This window comes from Lampetra planeri, chromosome 18 (genome assembly GCF_965212315.1).
Source record: "Lampetra planeri chromosome 18, kcLamPlan1.2.h2, whole genome shotgun sequence".
NCBI classification, from domain to species: Eukaryota; Metazoa; Chordata; class Hyperoartia; order Petromyzontiformes; family Petromyzontidae; genus Lampetra; species Lampetra planeri.
The window spans coordinates 4,072,419-4,091,075 of NC_136124.1; the positions used below are offsets into that span (position 1 = coordinate 4,072,419).

At 44.2% G+C, this 18,657-nt stretch overlaps 1 protein-coding gene across 1 annotated transcript in view; it reads left to right on the top strand.

The window, feature by feature from the left end:
- The window catches only part of LOC144723515 (epithelial cell adhesion molecule-like), an 86,231-nt gene that overhangs the window by 42,479 nt on the left and 25,095 nt on the right, over nucleotides 1–18,657 (top strand). The window lies entirely within an intron of this gene.

Sequence of the window (18,657 nt, forward strand, 5' to 3'; positions counted from 1 at the left end):
ATTACGATGCAGAAATTGTTTTTGAGAGACAAACAAAAAATGCCCCGAGGTTTATTTTCTTATTGTAAAACGCCTCAATTGTCGTTCTCCATTACTGCGAACATTTCCCTGAGTTTTTGTCATTAATTGTGTAATTTTCTGTCATCTAATCCCCCCCCCACCCAACTCCTCTCTTCCCGGCCGCGTGAATGGGTTCGTCACAGCCACTAGATCGGCTGCTTCTTCTCCACAGCGGGGTGAAGTGTGGGTATTTCGTGCGTCTTCCGAGACGTCTGGGCCAGCATGGAAGAGTAGGCCAAAGGTACGCTTTAGAGAGGGCTCTCTAGCGCTCACTATAGCGGGGAGGCCCTTCAACGAGCAGTGGCGTGAGCGAAACATTTCAGGCCTGTACCTTTTTTTTTTCTATTGGGGATGGGTCATTGAGTGCTCAAACGACTGAGCACAAACAAATTCGTTTTTTCAACCGCGTTTTATTTGCCCAAAGCAGCCTGCACGAGCCGTCTTCTGGTGCACATCTACACGGATCTCACAATGCTTATTATCCGAGTAAACACAGGGTACAGGAAGGAAATTGTAAAGGTGAGCGACGAGGCTAAAAGGTAGGCCAGGTGATGCGTCGTGCAAAGTATCAGTCCCGTGCGTGTGTGTACGTACGTGTGTTGAACTTCTTTCGCACCGTACGTAGCCAACCGTGCTAATCGGAAGTGCGGGAGGGGGGGAGAAGGACAACAAACTAAAGACAAAAAAAGGCAGTTCTAAAGAAATTAATTTTCAGCTTTAGATTATAAAGTGCATCGCTCCAGTGGCTTCCTAATGTGGAAAAGACGAGAGCTCCGGCCGCGGAAGCGCGTCTGAAAAGCGCTCGATGCCGTCTTTGTACCGTGACAGCAAAAAGTGCTTGTCTTCCCAGGCGTATTCGCAAGCCACACAGCACCTGGAGCTCAGCTGTCCGTGGCTGCTCTGGGTTAAGTTACGACGAGTTCGTGTTTTCGTTTCTATTATCCCTCGGCAAGCTCCGTATACCGGGGGAGGCTCGTGCGCTCGGGGTGAAGTGGGTTCCTTTCATTGTCATGCCTTTTCAGATGCCAACAATCTGCAGTTGCGTTTCACTTGACCCTGACGCCGGCTCATTTCGTATGAACAATCGGCGACCACAGCAGTGGCGATGTTGTAGTTCTGCATTCACGTTTCATTAATGTGATGCTTAATCAAATCGATTCATCCGCATGTTGTTGGCTATGTAAGGGTTTTTTTTTAGTAGATACTCAATGTCCACTCGAAGAACAATGTTCATATGCCAAAATTCAGACCTATTAATTTGTCAGTTTTATTCAAATATACCACCTTTCTCAGGCCCCCATGGTGAAAAGTATGATCTCCACATACAAGTCAGTCAACCTTTACGTTCCTTCTCTCTCTCTCCTTGTGCAGAAAGGCCATTGTCCAAAGCATTGACCGCTTTTCATTCCTTCCTGCTACGGGGCAGGGTTGATGACAATTAGCACCGTTTATCACGGTTGGCTGTGTACAGTGTAAAAGAAGGCCAACATACATACATCATGGGGATCTTTTCTGCCACTATCAAAGTATGAAAAATAAGAATAGGTTTTACCCTTTCTGGAAATAAAACAGGTGTTAAGATAGATTTGAAACTTTCGTGACTGCAAGGATTCATATTCTTATTTTTTTTCGGTAAAGTCAAGTAGGTAAAACATTTATTTACCGAAAAAACCTAAGAAACCCTAAGAATATTAGGTTTTTTTCGGTAAAGTCACGTAGGTAAAAAATTAACAAAAAATTTTTTTACCTACGTGACTTTACCGAAAAAACGTAAGAAAGTCACCGAAAAAAACCCTAAGAATATAGGTGTTAAGATTTTAAAACACCAAATCGATCCCTTTTGCAAGGCATCAAGTCTGCATTAACCACACGTACTTGTGATGAACATGCAAACAAGCATTCTCTGATAATATATGGCATTGTCTTGTCTGGTGTAGGCAAATCGATTTCAAAGACGATGCATATATTATCAGAGCATGTGTGTTTGCATGTTCACAACAAGTACGTGTGGTTAATGCAGATTTGCAAAACGGATCGATTTGATGTTTGAACATTTTAACACATGTGCTATCTTTGCGAGAAAGGGTATAAAATGTATTCTAATTTCTCATACATATGTACATGCAACGGGGACGAGACTGCTGACGGAATGATAGCCAACATTGTGAGAAATCATCCCATCAGACGACCTACCGGGGAGATGGAGTGAATGACATCGGTAGCAGCTCCGGTCCTAGGAACGTGACGGCACGAAGGAAGCCTTCATCTAGCAGAGGTTCGACAATGGCTGATGAATGGGAAGATATTTTCTTTGGGGTCCTTGTGCACCACTGCCCTCCACCTCCGATGAGCACGGCTGGCTACGTACGGCGCGAAAGAAGTTCAACATACGCACATCCATACTGCCAATGCAATCCCTGAATGCGTTTGTCTCATTTGAGATAGGAGGTTCTTGCTTGGCCTCCTGGGGTTTACATGTACGTGAAGAGTAACCACCACCACGTCGCTTATCCCAGGTGGGCCCCCCTATCGCATTACTGCCCCGGTCTCCGCAGTGACCAATTACGTCAACGTCAATGGTAATGAAAACAACAACAGCAGCAACAGCGTATTTAAATAACACTGAGAGTGTTTAGGTTCATATGATGGATATTTGATGAGCCACTTTTGTCGACCTATCATTTGTGGTCAGGTCGCTTTTGAAAAATAAGTTCATACCCCAGTGGGCTTTGTCCAGTAGGATGGGGATGGTTTCGTGTTGTGTTTGGGTGATGTGTTTACCTTTCTTACACTTTGCACTCCTATCATGTGTTTGGACTGTTTGTTGTTGTAACATTCTTACCCGCCCCGACTGGACATCTGTGAAAAAGAGCTTCATAGCTCATCGGATTCCTCCAGTATGATTAAATATTCTGATTCCGAACGATCTTTGTCGAGTATTCTTCGAGTCGAACAACTCGAGAAGAGTTGGAGAACGAAAAAAAAGGTCTGACCTCTGTTCCCACGTGGGCTGCTGCATGGAGGGTGATGGGCGGGCCTTGGTGATGTCATTGCATCAGCATCCAGCTGGGCGTGGCTTGTAGGGGGTTTACAGCCTTCAGCAGATAGGCGGTGGGGGCTATTTTGAGAGAGGCTCGATTAATTGGCTCCAAAAAAAAGTCGATTCATTGCTCGAGTGTACAAATCGTCCAAGTTCTAGTTTACTGTCCTGTGTTCAGGGAGACTGATGCAGGGAAAAGCCCTGATTGGCTGCTTGGTTGTTATAGCAACGAGCTTGCGGTATTGTACAACATTTATCATTCACTGTAGTAGTTGTATATTATGAGAAATGAAATGAGAAAAAAGAATAAACGGAGAAGGCACATCTTCCATTAAACATGAAAAAATGTTAAACGTAAAAATATATTAATCAGCATTAGGGCCTTCTGAACCGATGGTAAATGTAATTGTATTGTTTAGCTGCATCTTTCCATTCACGGTGACAAATGTCTGTCATTTAAAAAATGTAAAATGTGTACAAGCTTTATTACAATCCAGCAAAGATAGTTAATGATTAATTCTGATTGCATCTGGAATGAGTAACACTGCAAGTGTTCTCATTAGCCTCCCACTATAACAAATGAGTTGAAATTTAATCTGGGAAATTCTTACAACATCCACTGCCGCATCATTTTTCTCTCCTCTCTCCACACGCTTTAAAACAAATGTCCATGGAGATGATTTTAAACAAAAATTTACAAATTTAGGTATTACATTCTTAAAGCACTTTTTATGCTGCCTTTATTTTTTACCATTAAAATTAATATTAATTCTCTGAAGGTCTTAAGGAGAGGTTGCATTGTGCCAAATCCCTTACACAGAGCCAGGGGACTGTGCACTGAGAGCTGCCAAAGGACTTAGGCCGAGGAGAACGGTCATTAAATACATTTTGCCAGCACAAGCATTGTCCAAATTCACCTGAGTGTAAACAACCCATTATGACGGCAAAGCAAATCCCCAGATAAAACAACAATATCTTCCTGGGCCTTCACGTGGCGTTTGGCATTTGTGCTGTCCTTAATTAGTATCTCCGGCGCGCTCGCTCCCTCCTTGACGGTGGGCAAACAAGCAGACCTTGTTACTCCGTCTCGCAGACGACCCTGGGAGACCTGACCCCATAAGATGTCTCTATTTAGTAATAGGTTTTTTACCCTTTCAACTGGTACAAAACTGACACCTTTATACAAGGGGTCATCTTCTTGGTGCTTTCGGTAAAGTCACGTAGAAGGGAAGTAAAAAAATAATAAAAATAAAACATAATAAAATAATATAATAATATAACAATATAATAATATCATAAAATAATATAATAATATAAGGGGTCATATTTGCAATAACCACAACACAAGCAGTCAAAATGCAAACACAAAGAAACAACTGTGATAATGATAATGACATGCACTGTCCTTGAAGTTGATTGGTCCACACCTGAGACAGCTTTTCTTAGAGCCTCGTCTCCATTGGTGTTGGACCAGATAACGCCAAAAGGCGTACAACTCAAAACAGCGCACTATCAGAGTATTGAGAGCTCGGGGCAAGCCTTTACACTATGAGACCTCCTTTACCAGTGGCAAAATATAGTAATAGGTTTTTTACCCTTTCAACTGGTACAAAATGTCTCTATTTAACTCATTAAAATTATTGTTATTTTTATTGTTGCTTCTTTGCCAAACCTAAATTGTACTTTATGCTGTTGCAATCGCACCGCGAGTGAAGATAGATTTCATTTCGGAGCCATGCAGCTAGCAGTGTGCATAACCCCATTTGAAAAATTTGAGCCGGGAAAGATTGACGTCACAGAAGCTACTTCTGAAGTCAATGCAAGCGAGGCTTCTTTACCCACCACTCGTTGCACACATTTTTAATGACCCTGCAAAAAAAAGTGTTTGTCACATATCAATCAAACTGAAATTCCCACGACACAAACTCGACCCATTTCTCAATAAAACTGTGGCCGTAATTTCCGTTGTACGTAATAGGTGACGTTCCTGGCATTTCCCTTCATCGTAATGCATAGAAGAAGATTGCACCGTCTCGTTATTTGTGCTTGTGCACCAGTGCCACACGTGGTAAAACCAAACAATTTGTTGACAGTTCCACATCTGGTATTGTATACAATTTAAGTGAAAATCCGAATTTAATTACGTGGCAGTGTTGTGACAGTGGTCATGGGTTTTGATGCGCAAAATCGTTGGTGACCGCGCCGAGACTTACAATTCACTCCACTTGAGAGTGGGTGGCTGAAGCCGGGATTCCATCCCAGCATCTCAGCGGTCACGACCCCGAGTGCTCTGACCTGTAGCCAACCGATCAGCATGGTTGGCTACGTTCGATGCGAAAGAGGTAAAACATAATTCTAGATTTGAAGCTTTCGTGACGGCAAGGATTCATATTCTTAGGTTTTTTTTGGTAAAGTCACGTAGGTAAAAAAAATTAAATTAAAATTAATAAAAGTAAAATAAAAAATAAAATAAAAATTACGACGTTTCGGAGGCAAAACAAGAGTCCGTCTTCAGGTGCTGTGACGGTTCCACCTGAAGACGAAGGCTTGTGTTTTTTATTTTATTTTTAATTTTACTTTCATTAATTTTAATTTATTACCTACGTGACTTTACCGAAAAAACCTAAGAATAAGGTTCAACATACACACCTACGAGCCCCACCCCTCGCAGGTAGAAATTCGATATTTTTCCTGTTACTAACGCGTAGGGTTTCGCGATTGCGCTGCACAGCTCTCTACGACGACTTTTTCGGGTCATGCCGCGTTCTCGTTCGGCACGATGTCCAACGTTTCGGTGCACGTGCTGCGGGGAGTTTCTTCAGCCTCGCTCTGTCCTTCGATTGGCAGCACTAACCATCGCCGTATGATTGAGGGAGAAAGCTAGCCGCTCGCTTCGCGTCCTGACGAAGCTGCCAGTGCGTCGAAGGCGAAACGTCGGACATCGTGTCGAACGACGCTGGGGAACAAATCCGCAAACGCCGCGCAGAGATATTCCGTCCCGTTTTCCGTGCGGCGGCTCGGTTGCTCCGTCGTCGGAAGGTATGGTGCGAACGAGTACACGAACACGCGAACGTATTGTTGTACCTCGACGTTGCTCGGCAGCCTGGGAGCGAAGGTTCCGTACGTCGTGCACGTGGCGCGCCGCACTCGGTCTGAGTAGATGAAAGTTAATGCACAAAACACTGCAGCATCCTTTGAAATGTCAGCGTCATTCATTTCAATGCCCTTTGACCCGATGAGAGCAGCGTAAGAGCTTTTTTCTTTTTATTGTAAAAAAAAAAACGTGCGCGTAGCCACTGCAGTGGCGGCATACTACAAGCTGACGATGAAGGTGCGGTGCTGCTCATGTCACTGTTGGCGGCAGGGCCTCCACTAGAGGGAGCACAAGAAGGCCCTTCGAGGTGGTATTTGGCCTCCTCTGTCTCACTGGCCAGACATCCCCGAAGAGCTGAGAGTTCCCACACTTTACCCCACCACAAAAAGACCTATGATTGACTCAGTAGCATACGTGTCATCATTAAAAGCCAAGGTCGATCTACCGCGAAATTAAAATCTCCCCCCAAGTAGCCAGGCTTCGCCGATGTTGCGATGTAACAATCATCACTCCACCCGCTCAGTGGAAGTCTTCTCGGCTGCGTTCCAATCCATCGACTGCCACTCTGTTATCATTCTTGACCATCATCCATCAGCCCTTACAGCGACGCGTCCTTCCCAGGCTCGCCTGACTTTCCTTAATAGTTTGGGATGATGGAATTAACCTGCGTGTGTTCTCTTAACCATGCGTTCATCTTCATGTCTCTGAATGCAATTCCTATCTTATTTTATCGTATTTTATATTTAGCCTGAACTCAAGGCGCTTTACAGTCTAAAAGTGGCACAAAAATTCAAGCGATTTAGATGGCAAAGGACGGTGCAAGGTGCCGAGGAATTGGTGACCATAACAGAGGTCACGTGGGGGTCACAAAAGGGTTTTAGGGGAGGGACGGGGATTGAGTGGAGGGGCGAAGGGAAAAAATACTAAGGGATTTCACGAGTGTGTGTCTGTCAATGTTTCTGAAACCACGTGTAACAGCTGGGGCAACACAAGACGAGCACTTTACGCATTGTTACATGCGGTGCGGCAACATTTTCGTGGCAGAATCGCAGAATAGCGAGCGCAACGCTCCGCCGCTGTTGTTCGCGTTCTGTTGCAGTTTCTGTTGTGCGCGTCGTCACGATGACAACAGCAGGGGACAAACAAACAAATGGAATTCGCCGTGGCCGAATTTCAACGAGCGCATATATACACACGTAAAATTACAATCGTTAAGCACGTTATGTCCCAACGCCTTCTAATGAGCAACGCAGGTGGACTTTGACATAGCATGGCAGATGTGAGTCGTGCGACTGTTGATCTAAAAATGAGCAGTTTCTTTGAAGGCTCGGGGCCACTTTCTTCTCTGTGAAAAAAAAAATCCATAATGTGATTTTTCTTGGTTGCAGCCAATTAGAGTGTTTACAACTCCAACCGTGGGGACGAAAAAAAACATGCATCTTATCTGATTTTTAAATTACGCCTAGCCCCAATTAAGCTCGAAAATCCGCGTTTTAATTGCGTCGAGAACGTGTGAGAGACGTAAATGTTTGACAGAATCATACTCCAGTGCAAGGTGAATATGCAGATAGATGTATTTTTGCAACAACAACAAAAACACTGGCTGGGAAAACACTTATCGGGAATACCCGGTTGCCTGTCGCGGACAGCGTAGCAAGTAGGCCCCTGACCTCGTTTGTAAGAGTGTTTCGAGTTGTCCGGATGCTCTCTGGTTTCCCTCTGTGTGGTAAAATAGATGGTTGAGACGCAGCCCCTGCAATTCCTCGCTCACGCCACTGCCGGCGGAAGAAGCTCCACTGGAAGTGGTTCTCCGATAGAGACCCGTAATATAGAGTCCCCTTCCACCAGCTCGGTTAGCTTCGACTCTTCCATGCTTCATAATTGTTTTTTTTTAATCCTTTATATTAAGTTCACTTGCTTGCTTGCTTGCACGCTTACGACCGTGCAAATCTTTCGGTCGTTGTTTAACCCACATCCCGTGATCCAAATCGACATGACATTTTGCACACAGACTTGTTGTGCGTGACAATTTATTTTCGTGAAAATTTTTTTCCAAAATTTTACACTTTTTAGGAAAAAAAAAATTATATTTAATTACCAATTGCTTAATGGTGGCAGGCAATCATCTGACCCATAGGTGGCAGCCATCTCAAGCCAGAGGACGAGAGGACTCTAGCCGCCACGCATATAAAAGATTTATAGTGAAAAACTTTGTTTTTACGGGTTAATTTTTACCCTTCTATCTGGCAACAAAACTGACACCTTTTTTACAAGGAGTCATGTTTGCATAGACCACAATACCTGTAGCCACAATGCAAACAAAAAACACAACTCTGATAATGTATGCACTGTCCTTGAAGTTCATTGGTACACAACCGAGACAGCTTTTCTTAGAGCCTAGTCTCACATGGGTTAGACCAGATGACGCCAAAAGGCGCACAACTCAAAGACAATGCACCATCAGAGTATGAGATCTCGGGGCAAGCATTTACACCATTGGAACCTCATTTGCCAGTAAAAAATATGATAATTGTTTTTTTACCCTTCTATCTGGCAACAAAACTGACACCTTTTTTACAAGGAGTCATGTTTGCATAGACCACAATACCTGCAGCCATAATGCAAACAAAAAACATAACTCTGATAATATATGCACTGTCCATGCTTGTGTGCAAAACAAATAGTAGCGAAGAAAACAATAGTTAGTCCAACATAAGCAGGACCCAGAGGGAAGAGGTCTTTGACGCCTAATGAGATTTTCTTGGGTAAATAAATTATCTCTCTTTCTATCTACTGTACTAAGAATACTGTATAGATTCATGATGTAAAATATTGCAATGTGCCAGTCCGCGCATGTGCCTGCCCATCTATGTGTCAGTCTACTCGAGCTGTGTATAGGTTGTGTATGTATGAATAGATGCATATGTGTATGGGAAGTCTGAATGTTAAAATGAGTACATGGTGTGAGTGTGTGATTTACATCAACACTGTGGATACAAATATGGCCCAGCACATTGCTATAGCCACACTTCTCCAGCCTTACTCATTGCTGTCTATGGCACCTTTTTTGCCGGTCGCAAAATGATGAAAAAATAAGAATGGGCTGTACACTTTCTGGCAATAGTACAGGAGGTGTGAAGATGTTCAAACACCAAATAAATATTTCAAGACATCAGGTCTGCATTAGCCACACGTACTTGTGTTTAAACATGCAAACAATCATGCTCTGATAGCATATGCATTGTCTTTGCACTGTTTCCCATTGGGCATTATCGGATCTAAGGCTGGTGAGACGCAAGGCAGGCTGTCTCTGGTGTAGGCCAATCAGTTGCAAAGCCAGTGTGCGAACATTATCGGAGCGTGTCTTTGTTTGCATGTTTTGCCACAACTTTGTGCGATTGATGCAGACGCGTGATGCCTTGCAATAGCGGTGTCTATTTGGCGTTTGGAGATCTTCACACCGACTGTGTTGATGTCGAGAAAGGGTAAAACGTCTCTTCAACTGATTGCGCTCGCGATAAAAGTATTTGGCCCAACTGCCTTTGATCCTAAGCAAGGGGATGCATGTTTTTTTACAAGTATCCACTGTATTTCTACGAGAAATTGTGCGCGTTTGCACTTTGCGAGTTCATCTGTGGAGAGATAAAGGGGATAACTTTGGGGCGGGGGGGGGGGCGTGGGGGTTCAAACTTAAACATTTACGGTGCTTGCAAATAAAAGACCCTCAACGTCTGTTATGTTACAAAACATTTATTGCAAAGTTCTTAGCAACTATGACATGTAATAGACCAAAGCTTGACTGTATTTGTGTAAAAGTAGGCAATTGTCTGCTAAACACATTTCTGTTAAACTCCCTTTAACATTAGGGACATGCAGCATGATTAATTTATTATTTTAAGTATAAAAGCAGCATATAGAAGGTTAGTAACACATGCAGCCATTGTTTCCATGACAGCGATATTGACACCGTAATTATTTTAATTTAACGTACATTTGGTGAGCATAAAAAGTGAAAATAATTTACCTTGTAAAACCAGAAATAACAAACAAATAACAAACATAAAAAGCCATGGCCTAAAGTGCTTTCGAACAACCATCAGTCAACAGCTCGCTCGGCTAACTGCCGAACCTCACTTTGGCTAATTCTCTCTTTCACCTCGGGGGCACAGTGGCGCGTGCCAAGCTAAATAATCCACAACCTGCATGCGTTCAATGCACAGATGGGGGTGGGTGGGTGGGGGGGTCTCTGCTATGGCATCGCAACTGCAGCCATGGGAGTGGGAGCGTACCATTGTGCAACAACAAAACGGGACAGAACGGTGGAGTTTGGGGGGGGGTGGTGGCAAGTGCGGCCGTAGAGTTACGCGTCGGGTGGTCCACGGGATACAAACACAGCTTCAATTGCACGCAGTAAGGTCGCCAAACTAGATGAACGCATTGAAGTTACCGTTGGGATTTTAATAAGGCATCTACAGTAGTTAGTAATTGTTAGCACGCAGCTTTGCAAGCTTTACCCGTGCCCACTAGAGTTTGCTCAATGGTCAGTCGATCACGAAGCGTGCCCTTCCCCCCCCCAGGAGCTTTGGGAATCCAGGAATCTAATTAATTGCCAAAGGCGCCGCAGCGCTCACTCGGTTATTGTTTTCCCTGTGGGCGCGAGTCGTACGACCCTGCGCGTACAACGCCATCGAGCACACAAGCATGTGATGGGTGGGGGGGAAAGAAAATTGGCCTTCAATTGTAACTTCCAACAAATGGGAAATAATGCTTGGCATGCAGGGCTTCGCGGAAAAGAGAGGCAGAAAATAAAAGGAGCATTTTATAAATACTGATGGCAATGTAATTATTTGCGATTAAGGTGGTCATTGTATGATCGAGGGAAGGCCATAATGAGTTGAAAGAATTATGCGAAAAACTGTTTCGATGTTGAAATCCATGCTCATTGGTATAATTTGTGCCTCATCGCAAGAAGGACCTGGGTTCAGCTCCCAACTCGGGCACTTTTCTGCGTGAAGTTTATACGTTCTCCCCGATTGTGAAGGGGTTTCCTCTGGGTTCTCTGGTTTCCTTCCAATCCTAATAATAACAACAATAAACAATGCAACGGGTGTTGGCCAATTCATCCCAATACTGAAAAATTATCTACAAATTACTGGAATTATATTATGCTATGCGCCCTGCTGCAAAAAAATGGCATGACCCTCCTGAAAATTGGTCCTGAGATTCGGTGACGCGCTCCTGGATAACGAAGCAAATAATTATAACAACAACATGTGACGTAAAAACTGCACGGACGTTCGTAGCTGCTGTAGGGAAAAAAGTAACACCGTGGTGATATGTCCAAGCGCATGCACATTCCCAGTGCTCGTGTTGTCACCGACCAGCCGTGACTGCCGCTCGTAGCAGCAAACGCAATTTCATCTCGATTTTGTGCCATCGTTAAAAGTTGCCGTTTGGCCGAAGATGTCGGGGCGGGAGGTTGCGGGGGTTAGGGGGGGAGTTGGTGGCAGCTGCCCGCCGCAGTGGCACACTTCACTAATGTTGGTTAACGCATCCGCCGTCCAAACACAAGCAGCGGGTGTCCCGGACTTAATGGTCGCGGTAAAGTGGCCATCCTCAAATTGGCCAATCATGGTAAATCACGTTCAGTGTCGTCGCATTTCCCACACGGAGAGATTTAATTGCGGTCTGCCCGCCCGCCGCCCTTGCCGACAGGGGAATAGCAGAACTCTTCTTGACATCTCGGGGGGACGAAGAACTCGCGGATCATTCTCCAGCTCCCAAATAATTTCCACCGCCTCTTTTCTTACGTTGCGAATGCAATGGAGGGGTGGGGGAGGAGCGTGGTAGGTTGAAATATTGCAATGTGAAACAGGAAGGAAGCGGCAAGGTACATTGAGGGTAAGTGAACGGATAACTAGCATACATTTAACTAATAAACTACAGTCATACCTCGGTATACGACCGCTTTGGAATACGTCGAATTTGGTATACGTCGTGTTTTGACGAGAAAAAAATGTCTTGGGATACGACGTCTTGCTTGGGATACGACGCGCTTGCTAGAACTTGTATGGGACGGGATGAGTCACCGCGTACCCGCGTTTACCCCGTTCACGACTCCTCCCCTTTCTCACCACCATCCTCGTAGGCTATCAACTCCTCTCAGCAAGGTAAAGTGATGTTACATTTTACCTTTATTTCAATTTATTTTAATTTATTTTTGCATTTATTTTAATTTATGTATGCATTTTAGTAATAAGTAGTGTCTAAATTATTTTATACAACCCCATTAATGTATAATATGCCATATAAAATATCATTTATTATACTCTGGAACGGATTATTTCCTTTCCCTTCATTTCTTATGGGAAAAATTTGTTTGGTATACGTCATTTTCGGTTTAAGTCCTACCTTCTGGAACGAATTAACGGCGTATACCGAGGTGCCACTGTATTTTTTATTTAAAGGTAAGGTCCACTGAACTATATAGCTCTTTTTCATAAGCGAACTAGCCACAAATGATAGCCCAACGAAGTACGTTATCACGTGAAAATGCATTGCAGCCAAATACTCTAAACGCATGACGTTGATTCTAAATGTGGAGGGAAAAACCGGAGGACCCGGAGAAAAGTCCACGCGACCACGGGGAGAACACGCAAACTCCAAATGTACAGGCGTCAGGGTCGTGATCGAGCCCACGACCTCCTGTGTACCAGGCGAGGGAGTTAACATCTTGCCACCGTGGCGCCCTGTGTTGGTTTACATTGCCGAATTGGTTTTAAAACGGTTGGGAGGGTAAAAAAAAACTCGCTTTCACGCTGCTTGAGGCTCGACAACTTGTGACAGTAAGCAGGGCTGACGTTTTGAAGTGCCAGAGACAAAAACTCGTCTCGTGTTTTTGCATGGGGCCTCTCAAGCTGTTACGTTAACGAGAATGGGTGGGGGGGTATTAGCTGAAGTGATAAAACTAAAGAAGGGAGTCCTCCGTGTTTCCTTGCAGTGCGTGAAGCACTTTGTACCCTTCATGTGTCCATGCTTTATGCGCCACCGGTAGCGGTGGGGGTGGTGGTGTTACGGATTGGATGATGATTCTCTCTCATGTGGGCAATTATGTGACGATGACAAAAAATATATATTCTTTTGCCTATAGTCTGCGGGAATTTATTATGAATGTAATAACAAAGAACTATTATTTACACAATTTTTCCAGTTTTTTTTTACGCATTTGTGCTGTCGAGTTTGGAACTAAATTTGTTGCCAAGACAGACGTTCTTAATCCCGAGTCAAGCTGATTATGGGCGATGCATAGAGAACGCATTGGCCATATATTTGATGACCACGTGTCACTTTGCAGAGATGTCTCATTGCATCGCACAGGAAAATAATAAGAATAATTTCCTCCTGGATAGTCTTGGAGCTTGTGCCTGAAACGGAACTTTGAATGGGCAGTTTCATCACGGTCCGTTTTTCTATCTCAGTTCGAATAACCTTTTTTTTCTGAACACAAGGTACCCTTTTCGGTGGCATAGTAGTGTGGTTAGCATAGGCCCTGGCACAAGGCCTGAAATGGGGGCCCTTCTCTCCAATGTCCCCCACCTGGACCCTGGCCCCCTGGTCCAGTTGCACTGCCTGCACACCGCGTCACGCGCTTTCAGGTGCACTTCTGCGGCCGTCTGGAACGCTCTTGCTTCCGATATTGGGAAGCCACTGGCGCTATACACTTTGAAAACGTCTAGATTGACAAACGAATTTCTTTAGAGCTGCTTTTTGTGTTTAGTTTGTTGTCCTTCTCCGGCACCTCCGATTTGCATGGTTGGCTACGTACGGTGCGAAAGAAGTTCAACGTACATACATGCAAACACTGACCCTGGTGCATAGCGAAAGTTCTAAGTTTGGGAAAATCAATGAAGAGGTGAGGAACCAGAGTGAGGCGAATCTGGGGGAGTGGCAGCAAATGCACGACTCACGAGGGCTTCTCTCCACAGGCACATGGAACCTTCCCCGCTCAGTATAATGGGCCATGGGGATGTAGCAGTGCATACATTATTCTTAGGCTTTTTCGGTAAAGTCACGTAGGTAAAATATAGAATTTTTATTTTTTATTTTACTTTTATTAATTTTAATTTTTTACCTACGTGACTTTACCGAAAAAACCTAAGAATATGAATCCTTGCAGTCACGAAAGCTTCAAATCTAGAAAGTGCATACATTCATCGATTAAAATCGATTCTTACGCGCACACACAATACGTGCATAAAATCATGACGGTAAGAATGTATTTCTCTTTCCGGTGTGTTTCCGAGTCGCGCTGCGTGCTGTTGTTTGGCGTGATGCGCGACGTCTTACTCCACGTCCTGGGAGCTTCGGCGGGAACTGGATGAATGGTTCCCGATGAAGCTCCCAGCACGTGGAGCGAAACGTCGGACATCGTGCCGAACACCGCGCGGTGCGACCCCCAAAATACAACGGAGAGTTGTAAAGCCGAACCGCAAAAAAACATCTGCAGTTGTAAGAATGTGTTATTTTATTTTCATTCATGATCCTTGCACGTTAGGTTTATCATAAAATAATTCTAATTTTCAGTTATTTTGTCAGCCGACTACATGGATGTCGGCCTCCCTTTCTAGTCAGTCATGGAGGTTGCTTGACCACACCGCACCATGCTGGCCGCCGTGGGTTCACAAAGGGGCAAGAGAGAGGGCCCATGACCAGACAAACGTTGCACTAATGTTAGTCGTAGCAGGAAATCATCATCGATCTCAGGTCTCCGGGTTCACAGCGCAGCATGCTAACCACTGCGCCACCACTCGAGAGGATCGTGTTTTTGTCCGTTATCCATCCGATAGATTTTACGTGCACTACAAGGGCATGAAATAATCAACTTGAATTGTCCGTCATAGATGGGCCAATCGTAACAAGGCTAATAGGTCGGCGGATGACGATATGTTTTTTTGAAGATCAACGTTATCAAAAGACTCGCGCGTGTTGTTGGTGAATTGGCTGCCACTCTTGCGGTGGCTTCAGATAATCTGATCTTTGTGATGGCGTGAAACTCGCCAATACTTCACCAGTACCCTTTCATTCATTCGAATTGCAGGAACACATCCCCTCTGTACAATTGAAATGCTGCTATGGCTTCTTGTAACCCCAACGTAACATTCGTAGTACAAACATACCTTGCATACCATGCTGAGAGAAAAACACATCCTTATAATGGTCTATGCATTGTGGATATCGCTTATTTCAAGTAAAATATAGCTTTGTGAAGTGGTAGATTCCATTTCAACTAAAAAGGGATTAATTATAATAGTTATTATTTTTACATGCCAGTGGTGTTTTAGTATAAACATTCTGAGTATCGGGTTTAAAGACCTGAGTTTTCTGGGCAGGAAATTATCAGTGTAAATTTTAAATGGTATCCTCATTACCATGTTAATAAAGCAATATGAATTCATGCTATTTGAAGTCTTTTCGTTAAAAAACCCCATCATTCAGCAAATATATGTATTATTAACAATTGGCACCATTGTATCAACACTTCTTACTAATTATGTGCAGCATATCAAAATAGATGAAACAGTTTGTATTTTGTAAGCTATATCATTATTTAGCAGAACTGTCCTTGCTGGTATATATTACTTTTATGGTGAAACAGTTAATTCATAGAATTTAAGAATTGACATACCACATTTTTTTTTAAAGAATGCTGTATCATAATGTTTTTGACTGCTTTTTTTATACTAAAAAAATATTCCAGACGTCATTGTCCCATGTTGAGGGACGGGATCGTCACATCATCAGACTAAGCCATATCTAAACGTCTGCGTATAATCGTACCAATTCTACCAAACACCCCAATAATGATTTAAAGCTGCCCAAAATAACTGGAAAAAATATTCATGGCTATCTTTGGGAAGGAGGGGGAGGGAAGTGGAGGTGGGGGGGGGTTGTAGGAGGTGGGGTTGGGAATAGCAAATAGCATGCAAGTCGCCACTTAATGTTGTGCAGATTGTGAAACAAATTTGCATCCTTTTGTATTTTCAAAAAAAAACCCCATCATCTTTATGGCCTCGTTTCCGTCTCTGCGAGAAAACAAATTGCACGCTTCGTAAAGTGTCAGCCAAAATGATTTTTTTTGTGCTCCCCATGGCTTCAATCCCCTTGTATTTGTCATGATCAGCGGGAGCTGACGTACAAATCCAGCAATGCGTCGTTCTGTGGACACGTCGAGCCTGCCAACTGCCACGGTCTAAATCGTCGGGCGTGCACTAAACAAAAGAAACATCCGAAGTAAAAAGCGTTCACGCAAGTGATTACAGATTAACATTAAGCGCCAATGGCGGGCGAATGGGTGAAAAAGAACGTGAGACAACATTTACGCTTTTTGCAATAACAGTCGAGTTGTATTGCCCGCCGCTCGTTAAAAAAAAAGAAACAAGGGACATGCTGGTGTCGCGATTGTACCGTGTACAACACGTGCCCACATCTTTTACCCCCTTCCTGCGGTCACGTTGTACCGCATCCACGTTTGTAACCACATTTCTGATAAAATGAGAAATTCCGCCCCCCCCCCTCACCTCCGCTGTGCGTGTGCAGTTCGTCTCTTTGTGAGTTACATCCAAGAGAGAAATGTTGTTTGAAACCAATGGCGGAGCCAGGATTTTCAGGTAGGGGGGGCAACTCCTCCAGCAATGAAACATGATAGAGGAGTTGTTAGTAAGTAAGGACTTGTCCCTTGCTTTTTATTCGACGCGTGTGCGGCGATGGCGCGGCTATCGATCGAGGGTCGAATTCGAACCGCGTTGTGTGATCGGCATCGCGCTCGCTGAAGGTGAATGCCCACTAGGGAAGTCGTGTGCTGTATACGCAACTGCGCACAATTCTGAGTCACTTATAACTGCTTTACCGTTACAAATTGCCAATTATGGACTCAGACTATTGTCCTATCATCTCATAGAGTCCCTGGCACGTAATAATATGCTACACAGTGGCAGTGGGGGTCGCAAAATGCCGATTTATTACTAATAAACCCCAATGATCCGATCGAAATTAGGGATTTCGATCGGATCATTGGGGGGGCACGTGCCACCCCCCCCCACTGTCTCCGCCAGTGTTGGAAACGAACGTCTCTCGCTGTGTCTAACCAACGCTTAGGTTACACTTTCGTCATGCTCATCTTTCTTTGTCGCACACAATCTTACAGACCACACACACGCCGTAAGCTACCCACCAAAGAATGACAGGAGAGCCTTGACGGTACGAGAACGTTCGCATCAGACGCTGGCTGATTCATCCGGTAAAGAGAAAAAAATCTGGGTTTTGTCTTTTCAATAGCAAGCCACGGTGATGTTTCCACATGTAGATTGGTTCTAAAAATAGCATTGGCATACATTAATCTCGCTCGCTCTGAGTCATATGGCAAACGCAATGATAATTGTTTTTTGCATTAACAATATAGGCTTAAGTGCAGTTTTGCTGTGGTTATTTCGACAATATAAACCTATTTTATAAGCCAGTATTGACACGAGTGTATTGCAGACAAGACTACGCTTCTCCATTTCTTAGTTTTTCCCCAACCTTTGATAACTATTTACTTATTCAATGTTGATGTACAGCGCCTTTTGAGTACCCTTTTAGAAAAGCGCTTGATCAATGAAATGTAAGATTAGGATTTATATATATATAAAAATGCAACTCCCTGAATCACATCCCGATCTATGTCTGATTCCGAGCACTAATAAATAAAGCCCACACTTTTAGCTTCCACCTATCCATAGACAATGGCAGCCCGGCTGTCAAAACACAGATAATAACCCGAGCTCAAAGAAGATTCTCCATGAGGCAAGCGTTAATGCAAAGCCTGTTTGTTTTTTGTGATATACGATTCTTGTGGAAATTTTATTAAATAAAACAACTTTGGTGGCGGTGATGGGGGGGGGGAGTCGGTAACATTCACAGCCAGTGGCACTTCGTTTCCCCGAATTGCCTCGGCGATGAGGTCCATCTCGGGACTTTCTGGTGTCGGCTGACAGCACGCACCAGGGAGGAGACATTGACAAGTGGCGACGTGAATGCAACGTGCGGGTGAATAACGCGACCGGTGCCGGACACCCACCAGGACGGCTCTTCTGGGGAAGCGCTTCCGATCATGAAGCCACACGACCTCCAGCGCGTTCCGCTTTCTCGACGGATCCCAGCTGCACGAGTGGCGAGAATGTTGACTACCTCGCCTGGTGTGCAGGAGGAGGGAGGCGGCTTCGATTCCGACCCTGGCGCCTGTTGTATATTTGGAGTTCGCGTCTTCTCCCCGTTTTGTCGCGGTGGATTTTTCTCTGGGGGTTCCCCCCTCAGTATTTATAATGAAGATGCGTTTAAGAGTAATTTGGCTGCTATGAATTTCCACTCCATAAGCCACTTCGTTGAGTTATCATTTCGTGGACAAGTCGCTTCTGAAGAAAACAAA